At 44.5% G+C, this 13,696-nt stretch overlaps 1 protein-coding gene across 5 annotated transcripts in view; it reads left to right on the top strand.

The window, feature by feature from the left end:
* The first annotated feature begins 392 nt into the window (after nucleotides 1-392).
* PTPRF (protein tyrosine phosphatase receptor type F) overlaps nucleotides 393-13,696 on the top strand; it is a 375,952-nt gene continuing 362,648 nt past the window's right edge. For 4 of the 5 annotated variants that reach the window (XM_059854014.1, XM_059854010.1, XM_059854013.1 and 1 more), the window contains exon 1: nucleotides 655-791. The gene's annotated coding sequence lies outside the window, so the exon portion shown is untranslated. Of the gene's footprint in view, nucleotides 549-654; nucleotides 792-13,696 lie in introns of those variants that run through there. The other variant, XM_059854008.1, reaches the window with a different exon arrangement.

Here is a 13,696-nt window from a genome sequence, read left to right as displayed (position 1 = left end):
CGCCGCGGCCAGACCGTCACAGCCCGCAACAGGTCCCAGCGCGACGCTCACCCGCTGCCGCCGAGAGACCCGCGGGGAGCGAGGAGGGCTCCGTTCTGCAACCCGTCCGCCGCTCCTCGCACCTACCGGGGCCACCCCCGCCATCTCGGCTCTGACCCGCTCTGCAACCCGGGGTTAAGAGTGGAGGGACCGGGCGTGAGCAAAGGGCCCGCTCCGAGGCACGGTGCGGCTGTAGCCCCTTCTCCCGGCCGAGGAGAGAGACGAGAGCCCCCAGCTGCCAGTCCGGCTCCTTCCGGCGGCGCCTCCAGAGCGCCCGCCCCGGCCCGCGGCCGCGCCCTCGCCCGCCCCACCGGGCCGCCCCCCGCCCTCCCCGCCCACACCTGGCCGGGGCGGGCCCTGCCCGTCGGCTGCGGGCCGACTCGGCGGGCAAGGCGGGCGGCAGCGCAGCGCAGGCCGCGGTAGAGCGGAGCAGGACTCGGCCGGCAGCAGCGCCTCGCCTCGCCGCGGGGCCCAGCGCGGCTGCGGGGGCCCAGTGCAGCGCAGCTCAGGTGAGCCTGCGGGCGGCAGGTGGCGGCGGCGGGGCGGGCAGGGCTGGGCTGGGCTGGGCTGGCGGCGGGGCGGGCGCGGCGCGCGGCCCCGGCGTGGGCGGGCTGGCGGTGGCGCGCGCGGAGCGCGGTCCCGCGCGGCGGCGGCTGAAGGAGCGAGCGGAGCGGAGCTGCCGGCGGGGTGCGGAGCGGCTTCTCGCGCGGCGCCCGGAGGCAGCATGCGGACGGCGGAGCCCCGGAGCCCCGGTAAGTGGTTCGGCTACGTCGCCTCTGCCTCCTCAGCTCCGTGTCCGGCTCCTGACAGGGCGGGATCGTCTCCCTGGGAGCCGCCAAACTCCGCCGCCTGTTGAGCCCCGCGGATCGCGGCCCCCGAGCGATGGCCCCGCCGCTCGCTTTGGCCCCGCCGCCGCCCCGGGTGCCCCGCGGGGGCCGCCGTGCGGTACCGGAGCCCCCCTGCCGTCCGCTGGGGCCGCCACGCGGTTTTCCGGCGGCCACCGGCTGCGCCCCGCGGAGCCTCCCCGGGTCGGCGGGGGGCAGCCAGGCACCTGCCGGCGCCGCGGTGCCGGGGGCGCGGGGATTGCCGCCGCGGCGTGACCTTCCCGGGCGGGCTGCGGCGCTCGGGGCAGCCCCGGCGGGCGGACTTCTAGCCGTGGGCTCGGGGCAGAGGGGTCGCGCCCCGCGGGGCGCGCCGACCGCGGCGGGGCGTCCCGGGCGGGGTGCCTGTGCCGTGTGCGAGGCTCGGGGCGGTCGGCAGTGGCCCGAAGCGTTTCCCGCGGCTGGCGCCGGCCGTTTCTGCGGTGGGAGGAGGGAGCGAAGGAGGGCGCTGCAGCGGGGGGCGGCAGACCGCGCCTTTCCCCCCCGGTGGGGTGAGCCGCCGCCTGGGAGAGCGCGGGGCTGCCGGGCGGCGGCGTCTTGGGTGGCGAGAACAAAGGGCCCCCGGCGGGAGCGGGCAGGAGCACCGCCGCTGCTCCCGGGGTGCCAGCTCCCCAGAGCGGGCTTGGGGTGTTCATCCCGGTCTCCGCTCGTTTGCCCTCCCTGGGGAGTGCGGCTGCAGCCTCTGCGGGGCCAGCTCCTGCCTCGCAGCCGCCTCCGCAACCTGTTGTGCTGCTGCCTGGTCGGGGGTGCCGGTGGGGTGGGCAGTGCTCCCCCGCGGGACACCCGGGGGGGCGGGCTGGCTCGCGTGGAGCGGTGCGGGGTAGGCGCAGGCAGCCCGGGGCGAGCGGGAGGCGAAGGCAGTGGGCGGGTGCGTTTGCCTTCGAGGTGGTTTCTGCACCCAGAAACTGTTAAGAACCAACTTCAAGCAGTTCAGATAGCTGGCGTAAATTAAATTCAATGAAAGAAAGTATTTCCGCGCTGTTAAAGGTCTGTTCCCGCGAACCTCTTGTGTGGGAAAGATGTGGTCTGTTTCCAGGAGACTGACTGGGGCAGCTGTTCTGAAGCGTTTTGGAGTTTCGTGTTTATTTCATATGTAACCAAATGAAGCCCTATTGTCAGTATCAAATACAATATTCTCTTGTCAAGTTGGAACTGAGCTGTAAAAAGTGATTTGGGCTGACGATAACTGGATAATCAAACCTTCAGTTGAATATTTGTTGGTTTAGAGATCTCTAAAGGCAGCTAACTTGTGCAGGGACAGTAAGCAAATAGAGTTTCCTTACGCTGCTTCTGTAACCACCTTTGTTCATTTTTCAAGGTAAATGCTAGAGAAATGACAAATTTAATTTAAGATACTAAGGTCCTGTGCTGCAAATAACTTATCAACATGTCTGGTTGCTGGGTAATTGTTCCAAGACTGCCAGTTAGGCTTTGAAAACAGATTTTTAAATAAAGTCCATTGCATTCATTATGATAATGCAGGAAATGCGTGGCTCACGAGGTTGGTTTTATGGAAGGAACAAGTGTACTTTAATCCTGATTTTATTATTTCTTGTGTGGTGGTTTGCTGTGAGACTGAGGACGTAGGAGTAATAGATACCCGTACTGTGAAGCGCATGATCAGCAATCTGAACTTCGAAAGCTAAGAGTAAAATCTGTGTGGCAAAGCGGCAAGTTTGTGATCTGAATGTGTGGTGGGTGACAGTGTTGAATTATTTAAGTTCTCAGTTTCTGCCGTTAACCAACCATCTTAATGTGCAAGTTTCTTAGCCTGTGTCTAGCTTTTGAAATAGGATGCAACGCATCCATGTATGTGAAGGGGTTAAAACAGCTTACGGCCAAAAATTAACACATAACTTCAGATCAAGAGATTTTTGTATTCAGTTTAGTTATAGATATTCCCATCAGCCCTTTTCTTTACACGTGGGTGTCCATGAATACGTCTTGGCTGTGTACTGGTTGGGGCCATTAGCAAAATAGTAGAAGCCACAGACAACATTTTATTCTCATTCATGTTGCCTGTCAAAGTGTCAGTTTCTGGAAAATCAAAGTAGAAGGTGTCCTAAGTTGTATATTGTTTGTGGGTTGAGAGGTATGTAAGTATTTTTAATTTTATTTTTTTAAACTAAGTTCTGCTTTTGGGTATGTGAGATAATTGTCATTGGCAAAAGCAGAGAAGACAGTCAAAGCTTGTGACTATAAAGAGAAAGATCTAAGCTTGTGGGTAACGGAGAAGAAATGTTTTCCTCTTTGTGTCCACATAATGCAGGGCTGTGGGAAGATATGCCTAATGAAGATGATTATTGCTGTGGCTTTCCATAAATCCACTTGTAATGGAAGCTTTGTACAGTTACTTCTGAATCTGTACATTTAAAAACTGCAAATAGCGATAATGGAGTTGGCTAATAGCAGACTGTCAAGTAAGTGCAATCCTTGTGATAATGTTCAGCCATAGATCTCCATTTAAGCATTACTTTTAAGCAGAAAATGTTTCTTGTAGGTCATAGTATATGCAGTTGGGAGGAAAAAACCCCTGAGTTGTTGCTGCCCGTTGCTGAATCCAGGTGATTCTAATTGGCCAAAGGGTGCTTTTTCTCTCCAGCTTTTTATCAGATAGCAGGAGATGTACAATTCAGTAGATCCATTTGATGTGAATTTAGATAGTGGAAAGGAATACTAATAATAACCAGCTTTAAGAGACTGAAGAAGTTTACCTCAACAGTAAACCTGTGGCTGTGTGCAAATTAAAACAGGGACTTGTGCCTGTTGAAGAATTGCAAACTTTCCTGTGAAGTGTTGGAGTGAGCTGGATTCCACCACATGATAGTCTGAGTCTGAGCTGATCTAGTTAGTGGTATTAATCAGGACATCTTTCCGTTTCAGTGGTTTTTTAGTGCTTCTTAGAAACCACGGTTGAGAGTTAAATTACTCATGTCTGTTTTGCAACTTAAAAGGTGAAGGTAAGATAGTAGGGAAAATTTTTAATGTGATATCTTGCCCTAGTACAGAAGGATGTGAAATCATCTGTTATTTTCAAGTAAAGCACTTGTAGTAGCTACTGGCTGTTTTATGTAGTGTTCTGAATGAATGCAGTTTTAACTTACATAGCTAAGAAACAGCTTTTGAAGGAAACTGACAGGAGACTTGCTTATGTTTATGTTTGGAGTAATTCATTGAGAAATATTTGTGATGCTCTCCATCAATGCTTGCCCTCCTTTAAAAGCAATGCTTTGACTTTCATCTTTCATACAGTATGTGAAGGTTCCTTCTGTGGATTTACTTCTGCTCAAAATCTGACCATAAAAGTAAGTGTTGTTTCTACAGCTCTTAGTGCAGTGTTCAGACCCAAAATATATGCTTCCTTTCCAGTAAAAACTTGTAATTACATGGAGTGGTAGCGAACTGGAAAGTATTGCAAAACGTATGTACGAATACTGTCGTACAAACTCTAAAACTGACGAATGACTCACTGCGCTAGTGCTATATCAAATTCTATCTATACACAAGGTTTAAAATGACAAGTTTACTTTAGGCAGGGAATATGCAATTTTCTTGTACTCTTTCTTCATCTAATGTCAAGTGAGCTTAATGAAATGGTGCATGTGGGCATACAGGAGGTACCAGTTGTAGAGCTTTAATGAGCAAGGGGAACAAGCACTGCTTGGCTCGATTTGTGAAGGTGATAGATGTAACTACTCTTACATTAAAATGAAGTTTGTGGTACTGATGCTTATTTTGAGACATATATTTCTTTTAATGTACCTCATTGTCATTTGTTTATGTGTGTTTACTAAAGTCGGTTCTATTTTTGTTTTCTATGGGAGACAGTACTTGGCTTTTTAGCAGCATACATGTTCATCTTCACATATTCATATTAATTGAATTTTTTGAACTGGCAGTTTGGCAGCATTTTGGGAACATAAAATTCGGGTCACTGCCAAAATGAAAATGTTATAATGGTCAGCATGGGGAAGGGGCCCATGATTGTAGGTTATAGAGGAAAAGGCCACTTTTCCATTGCAATAACACGGGTTTTGTTCATGCCTTTGACACGTCATTATGAGAAGCTTCGCAGAACTTTGGAGAGCCCTCTAAAACCCAGAATGTGTTAACAGCAGTAAGATTCTGTACTTTGGAAGCCTGTGTGAGCTGGGAGAAGGACAAGGAAGAGTAGGTGTGGGTATCAGGGTTGTGTGCTGCTACACTGTGTGCCGCATGTGTATGTGTGTGTGTATTACCTCTGGATGCTGGGGCATCTGATGAAATGTGGGGGGAATCCCAGCCTGCAAAACTAAGCAAGCCAGTAACCACTCAACACTAGCAGGAAGAGAAACCCAGTATTGACTTGGTCCTAGGTCGAAGACTAGAAGTTATTCACAATCTCTTGTTGTAATTTCCAATTTAGCCATTCTGCCACAAAGCCTGTGCCTTCTGCTCTCTGTTAATCATCGTCTTTCTGGGCAACGGGAAATATGCCTTGGTCTTCACCTTATGTTGATCATGAGAGCTTTGTGACCAGTGCCTGCAAGTGTTTGCTGTCTGTAGGAAGGTCGAAGTCTCCTGGGACTGTGGAAGGAGGCCAAATAGGGGAAGCTGGAGTACTTGCTATTTAATGTCAGTGTGCACACAATGTTTATACACCTGTGCCTCAGCAGAAAAAAAGGGTGAAACAGGTCTTGCTACTTCAAGGACTCTATTATCTGAGAACTTGATTCTAAAGATCGGAAATACAGAGATAAGTTAGGGTTTTTGGAGCAGAGGATGGAAGCAATGTTTATAAAAAGCCTGGTTGAGATGAAAATTGACAAAAGTATCTACTAATATCTGGGCACTGTACTCAGAGGAAGCTCTGTTTGGATGCTTTAATCAAGTGCAATCCACTGTGTAGCTGAAATGGAGCAATACCATTAATCTCGTAAGGAAAAGGATGGTCACATTCTTATTCTCGTCCTTTAGCAGGCATAGAAGCTTCCAGTTTACAACCTGTCCAAAAGACATTTATTTCTTGGCACAAAATTTCAGCTGCAGCTGGCAAGTGGGTAAGTACTTTCTTCCAGCATTACTGAGAAAGAAGAATTATTTAGGTTGGCACAAGAAGTTTATAGTTTGGAGTTGTCACATGAAATTGAATGGAGGAAAAACATGAAGGCTGGGCATGCAGCATTGTTCTTTCAAAAGCAGTGCTGGAAATCTGGTCATCACTCGAAACCAAACAAAGCATACATGTGCTTGACCGTGGTGAGGAATTATCTATTGTTGGCTTCATAGGCCCCTCTTCTTTTTTTTTTTTTTTTTTTCTTCCTCCTGCAAGTGCTGTGTTTAACACTGAATTGCATGTGTGTATACAAAGAATAACATCTGTTCTATTTTATGAGACCCACAGAGCAGGGTTGCTTTTCTATCCCTCCTGTGTATGGATTCTTCTCTCATGTGTCATCCTTACTGCTGAAGGCAGTCAGGCACTTGAGCTTTGCAATATCTTTTCTCTCTGTAGGAGCAGGAAGTTATTCATGGGATGGCACTTGATTCTTTTGTTAGATTTCCTCACAAAATTAGATCTTACAGTGTTTTGGAAAAGTCATCATTTTTCTAGAGAGTTTTCTGAGTAGGTAAAGAAGTGGGATGATCTGCATCTGTTTTTCTGGAGGAGTTTTGGTAATTGTTATATCAGTGTGTTAGATTTTCTTCTCCCTAGATGTATTTTGATAGATGGTTAATTGGGAAGATAAATTAGACCTGAGAAGTATGAAAAAGGCTAGTCTGGTGTTTAGATTTTAGGCTGCAAATTTAAAAAATATATATATTTTATCTGGCAAATACTGTGTTTCTGACCTTTTGTCTTGGAGAATAGCCATAGAAGTGGCAAAGGAGCCTTTTAGACGCAGCGAATTAAGAACGTGTTGAGGTGTTACGTACTTCAAAGATGTGAGATGGGGGCAAAGGAGAAAAAAGTGACCTTGTTTTTGGATGGAGCTGTTTCCTTTTTGCAGAGTACTGTTTTCTTCAAATGTGAAGGAATTATGTTTTTTTATATCTTAAGTAACATTTGTTTCATCAAATTTGATCAAAGGTTTAGTTGTTGCAGAATCAATAATAATTCTGTTACCTTAAGGAAAAATCTGTAATTTATGAATGTACTGTCCATTGTATTTTAACTACTTGTACTACAAAATTTGCAAGATTATACAAATTGACTAGAAGATGCACAGAAAATCCAATAATACATTTAGCATGTCAAAGTTCAGTGAAATATGAAACATAATTACCATAAACAAAAAAAAAATGGCCTCTTAAACCTATGAACTAGAAGGCGTGGAAATAATTTTGTAATATATATTCTCAGTGGTTTTGTTGAAACTTTTTGGCACCACCAAAATTCCTTTACAGTCTGTGTATGCTAACACCTGTGTAATGTGGTTTAAAAAAAGTACTCCTAAACTTGTACTTAACCTCAGAATGAAGCATGTATTTTTGAACATGAATTTTAGATATTGAATGTCTCCTTGCTATAGCCTTGTTTGTGAGTAGCTTCCCATTAATAAAATGAAGATTTGAAGAGTTACACCATAAAATCTGCTCAAATACTTGTGTCCCCAACTATAACTCTTCAATTCTGCCTCTTTACACAGAGGTAGGATTATAAACTTTTGCAGGAAAGTTTTTCTCCTTTAGTGTACTTGTGAGATGGGAGTCTGGCTAGCAACTCTTGTTGGTTTGTGTTTTTTATGGATTCTACTATGTCTTTGGATCCTGTAAAACTAAGCTTTATGCTTTTGGTTAAGGTAATGTACTCATTTGCGTAATGTACTGTTTTGGGTCGAAAAAGAAAAAAACTATTTTAGAAGAGGCTGTCAGCCTAATTTCCTGGGGTCTGTCCCATTGCAGAGGGCTCATTTTAACTCAGATCAGTAAGTGCTGGATCCTACTTCAGTCAGCCAGGCCAAGACAGAGCTTGCAGAAGCCTGTAGCATAGCCATGGTTTCAGCAGCTGTTTTTGGGGGGTGCAAACTGTAAGTCTCTTACTTGCAGCTGGATTTTGGATGAGACTGAAGTGATTGTGAGCTCTCGTTGCCCCCACGTTGGTCCTGTCCTTAGCACAGAGGTGTTTCCATCTTGCTTTGCTTTGCCTTCTGTGCTGCTGATTTCCCTGGCTGGCCAGGTGTTTGGCCAAGGCTGTGGTGGCCCGGGGCACCTCTCACCTGAGGCCAGAAGAAATCCACAGAAGGTGCAGCATGTGCCCTCCACGATAGAGCCCCAGCCGCTCTCTGGGAGCAGGCTGATACTACCGGTAACTGCTTGGCTCCTGCCATGGCTCTCACCTAAAGCAGCTTCTTTGTAAACAAGATAATAAAGTGTGCTGCTGCACCTTACCTCCATGCCAGTCTCTTTCTTATGCCTGTGGAATAAATAAGAAACATAATTAATAATAAAAAGGCAGAGTTCTGAAGTGTCGTGTGGCAGTCGGCTGTCATGCTCTTCTAGTGATCCCCCATGCTGCTGTCAGGAAGATGGGCATCCTTTAGGACACAGCAGTGTTTTGCTGAAGAATGATCAAAGGCTTCTTCATTGGCCAGAACCATCAAGGTGGATGGGCAGACCTTTGTTTTTTAAATGAGTTGCACAGAATTGCTGGGATCAGCAGCTTGACTGCAGTGACAAAAAATATCTTCAGCATGCTAGAAATTGTGAATTGTTTTGTTTGCTTAAATCATTGAGTGTTCAGGGCAGGCACTGTGAGTTGTACAGTGTTAAAGAGCACATTACAAAGCAGTTACATTGCTAGAAAGCATTTGTAAATGTAAGCTTGAATTAAAGAGATGTATATTTTTTTCCCTCTATTAAACTTTGAAGAGTTGAACTTTGAAGACCAGTGAATTTTTGATGCTCTTAAATGTTGTCTACAAGGAGCAGGTGAGGGCTCTCCTGACCTCCTGTTTTGACTTTTTTTTTGGTTTTTTTTCTTTTTTTTTTTTCCCCCCATGTTTTTCTTTGAGCTGATACTTTTGTGTTGGTTTTAGATGCCACAAGAAATGCAGACATTCTGGCTTTGGCATTTGAGTGATAGTATGGGCTGACATAACTGTGTAGGTTATAAGTGTAGGAATATAAGCTCTGAATATTGGCTTTCTTAGTATCTGAAGGGAGTTATCAGGCTCTTGGATTTTTATTGCACAGTGTAATTAAAATAAATACTATAATGCTAATCATTTATGTATTTTTGCCTGTAGGTAAAGTTCTAAATTGGAATTAGCTATACTTTGGTGGAAGTGGGTTTTTTTGGTGGTGGTGGTTTTTGTTTGTTTGTTTTTTTAATTATTATTATAATGTTGCCTGTTTAGAGTCTAGTGATATTTCAGTGAGTGTATAAAAATACTGCCAGGCAGATTTGTTTATATTTTTATTGTATATTGTAGTAACGATGTAATTATTGCTTTTAACAGAAACGCCTGACTTGAGTGTTTAATTCTGTCAGGCTCAAGCAGTCGCTGATGAGGTGATAAATGATAGGTTATGTGTAGAAGTGGATTTGCAATTATTTGCTGCTTTTGGAGAAAAAAAAGATGCTTTGTTTCTGTCCAATGACTAATGTAGAAAATCAAAGTGGTGCACCAGATGTTTTTTCCTGATGACTGTGGTGCAGTGTCTTTTTTTATACAGAGGAGGGTTTTGACTGAGTTTGTCTCTTGGTTTTTGAAGTTTATTCTGCTTGTTAATGCAGCACTCTTCTACTCTGGACTTTTCTATGGACGGGCTTTATGAAAAAGCTCCTTTCCCACTCATTCATGCCTGTCTCAGCTCCCCGTCCATCAGGAGGTGGAGAGGCAACGACATTTTTACAGCTCAGGCTGATCACTTCCTTTCATTTGTTTTTATTTCATAGAATTCAAACAAGAATAAGTGTTTTGCTTTATTTGTTGATGTCTGATTAGGAATTAGTGGAAGAAACTGAATTGTGGGTGTGATTAACAGTAGTTTTTGTTTCTGGTGTATGAAAGGACTCATTGTCTGAGGCTTTTCCTCCATCGTGCTCTGCCTAATCCTGCTGAAATCACACAACGGCAGTGCTTGAGGCTCCTTGCCTTGTCTTGTTTTCCTGCGTACTTAATCATACAGCTGGAAAAATTCCCTCTTTCAGGGGGTGGTTGCTTCTTGTGCTGAATCTGCCATCATGTCATAGGGGCCTTGCTGTTAAGGTGGGCATTAGTTTGAGGGGCCTGGGGAAATGTGAAAACTGATCTAATTTGTGCTGGATTTGGGTTTTTTATATTTGGGCTTGATGGTTTTGTTAATGCTGTCTATTGCCTACCTCTTCGCAACTGTGGCTGAAGGAGGTGAGCTGCCTCATTCCAGCTTTCAGTTCCTCCCACCTTTCTGTTAGATCAACTTTCTATACTTGCTGTGTAGTATTTCTGCAGGGAGAAACTTAAAAATTCCTCAGTATATGCTTTCAGAAGAAATTTTTAAAGTGTAAGGTTTGTAGAAATGAAGACATTTCCAAAGTACATATTAAGTGCACATAACAGACATGACTGATACTCTTTCAGGAGAAACCCAGAAGAAACACAATACCCCACCCCACGAACAACCTTTCTTTGCCTCTGAATCAGGTTGTCATTCCAAGGTCTTAGAGCGATTTAAAAATATAAAAAAAACTCCCCTGAGGAATCTATTAAAAAATTATTTGGTTCACTGAACATTCAGAGCATGTTCAGTCTTGGAATCCATTACATGCCCGTAGAAAGACTTTAAGCATCCTCTTTGACAAAGTTGGTCTGAGTTGTGTCCCTTTGGCAGGTGGGTGTGAGGGAATTTCACTGCTTTATTTTCAAAACAGAAGTGTGTGGAATTAATATTGATTTTTATTATAGCTGGTTGCTAGTGCCACTGTATCCAGAGGTCACATATCAGCTCTGCTTTTATAGTGACAGCTTTCCCTCTCCCTTTAACTGAAGTCTGTAGCTGTGGAGCTCTGGAAATAATTGGGAAATGCTGGTTTTTTTTTTTTCCCTTTGAATTCAATTTGTAAAGCTTTATTACCTAAAATTAAATTCTTATCAGGTTGAAATGGTGCATAAATTCTTGTTGAATGGAGACAAATGCTATTAGAAATCAGTGAAACTAAGCTGTATTTTAATCCTAGGTTTATATTCATTTCCATTGTCATACACTGAAAATACTTTGCATCTGCTTTGTCCATCCGTTTTGGTGTTTTTTTGTTCTGATGAGTTTTAATGGTTAAGTCTGGAGAGACGTGTTAGAGTCCCACTTGCAGTGCAGTTGTGTGCTGTGACATGGGTTATATTTCCAGGTACCTAGTGTAGGTGTTGTCAGTTCCCATCAGCATGTGCTGCTTTTGTGTGCTGAAGAGAGTTGTCATATTATTCAGCAAAATTGCCTTTTTTTTTTTTTTAAGAACTTTTCCATGTTTTCAGCTCAAGATTGAGAGCTCTGGTGTCTCTTTGTTGGGTTTTATGTGCAGATATTCACAGTAGCTCCCAGCTTGGTAGTTTTTCAGAGTCTAAAGTCAGGTAAGGACTTAAAGAAAACACAAATAATGGGCAATCCCTCCGGATATGCAAGTTTATTTGATTAACCCATGTGACCCGCAGCATTGGAGAGCAGTTAAATATTTGGACAGTCAGCAGTCCTGTTAGTCATGTTTCATTAGGTGACGGCCTCCTCCATTTCGAGGCTGCTCTGTTTTGCTGCTGTTGCCAAGTCTTGTGAGATCTTGAAAGGGAGCCATGTGTGGGGGCACGGCGGGTGCTTTTGGGGCAGTTGCTGGACCAGGCTGCCAGGAGGAACATGCAGGGATGTGTGTCACTGCAACAGCATCATCTGCAGTGGGGTGGGAATCAGGGGCAAGGGAAAAAATTGTTAATTGCACATTGTCAACACCATAAAGGTTAGCTGGTAGATAAAGTTACCAACCTAGGCAGAAATAAGCATTGCTGCCCTGAAAAGTGTAAAAGACTTGTCAAAACCTAATCTAATCTCCTGCATTAACTGTATATTGTAATAATGGATAAATGAATTTCCAGCAAGCTGAGATAGTCCAATTTTAATAACTTCTCAAGAAATCAAAGGGAAGTATTGTGCTGGAAGAGGCATATCACGGTTATCCAAATTTCTTTCCATGGAACTGTTTTTAATTTTATGTGAGTGTATACTAATGGTTTAAAAACTCATTTGTCTCCTTGTCAGCATCTTGACCGGTATTTTAATACAAAGGACGTGTTATTATCTTGAACTGGTCTTGTTTTTCAATGTATGTAGCAGCCAGCTGGAAAATTGTTTGACTTTTTAACTGCTGTGGTTTCGATGCAGTGTCTAATGTAAGAAAGTAAAATTTATTTAAAATCAGTGACGCTTTTAATGGTGGTGTTTCCATTTACATTCAAGGAGATGGGAGCAGATATTTATGCTGAAGCACTCAGTCTTCCCCTTTTTCTAAAGATCTGTGGTGATTCTCTGTATTAGAGCTAGGTAAAATTCCTGTACTTAAAATCTGAGGAAAGTAAGTAGAAAACAGCTGCTGCATTTTACCTCAGTGCATTTCTGGATGCATTGCTGAAGGTGTTCTGATAGAAATATGTCTAGTAAATTTTATGGGAGAAAAACCTAGTACAAAAAAACCCAAACAAACCCTGCTGGGATTCAAATGTGGTTTTAAAAATTACGATAGTGCCTTTTTGTCTGTTCTAGCAAGAAAAGAGTATGATTATAGTGTGTTTTCATTATAAAGGTTTTGTGAGTGACTAGACGGGATTCAGCTCTGAATTCCTGACTTTGGAGTGTCCAAATTGTGCATAATTAACTTAAAAGTCAGATTTTTGGAGACTCAAATGTTTCACAGGGAAATTAATGAGAAATGTAGTGTAATGTACTGCTCTTTTCAGTATGGTTTTCTCACCTGAAATTACTGAGTTATAAATATTTTAAATGGAAAATGGTTCTGAAACGAGCTATGAACCAAGTATTCTCCTGTATTTTTGGTCTCAAAGTGAGAAATGCTTTGATTAATAGAGCCACTGCATTAGTTTTTATGGCAGTTTGCTGTGACACAAATGTAGTTTCTAGATGTGCTTAAAAGGTGTAAGTTTGGCAAAGTTTCTGCCCCATCTTTTCACCTAATAGCTTTATGAGTTTGCATATAATCTTGTTAATTAAATTGTTTTGCCATGATTCCTGAAGCATCTCAGAATGGGTAAAAGTGCTTTTTATGGACCAAAGTGTTCATGGTTTGCTGTCAGCTGTGTGGAGGGTGCTGGGTGCTGCTGTTAGAGGGGGGCAGCGCCCACTTGGGGCAATGCAGTTGTCTGAGCCATTGGAAAGCAAAGCAGAATTGTTTGGAGTGGTGTGAAATAACTTGCACAGCTCAGTTTTGCAGCGCAGTTTTTTGTGTGCATTGGCATGAGTAACAAATGTGTTTGCAGAGTGCTTTCTCTGCTGGTGGTGTGGTATGGGTTGGTGCTCTTGCCTTGGTCGGAGGGGATGACGCCAGTTCTCGGTCAGGTTGTCTCTGCCTTCTGACACTGCTCAGAAGGGTTGGCTGGTTCTAACCAGCAATGGATAAGTGGAAATGACTTCACGGGAGGCCTAAGGGTAAAGCAAGTGTCACTGTGAAGGTAACTCCAGGAGACTGATCCAGGCCCACCACAGGGTTCAGTTTTCTGAGCTCTGGCTGTGACCTTGGTTGTGCATGGGTGAACTGTGAGAGCTACTGACAAGTTACAGAAATCCTGGGTGGATGCATGGCCTCTCACTTTGTTTAA

This window comes from Haemorhous mexicanus, chromosome 9 (genome assembly GCF_027477595.1).
Source record: "Haemorhous mexicanus isolate bHaeMex1 chromosome 9, bHaeMex1.pri, whole genome shotgun sequence".
Lineage (NCBI taxonomy): Eukaryota > Metazoa > Chordata > Aves > Passeriformes > Fringillidae > Haemorhous > Haemorhous mexicanus.
The sequence above is the reverse complement of the archived record's forward strand: the minus strand, read 5'-3'. Positions and strand labels throughout refer to the sequence as shown.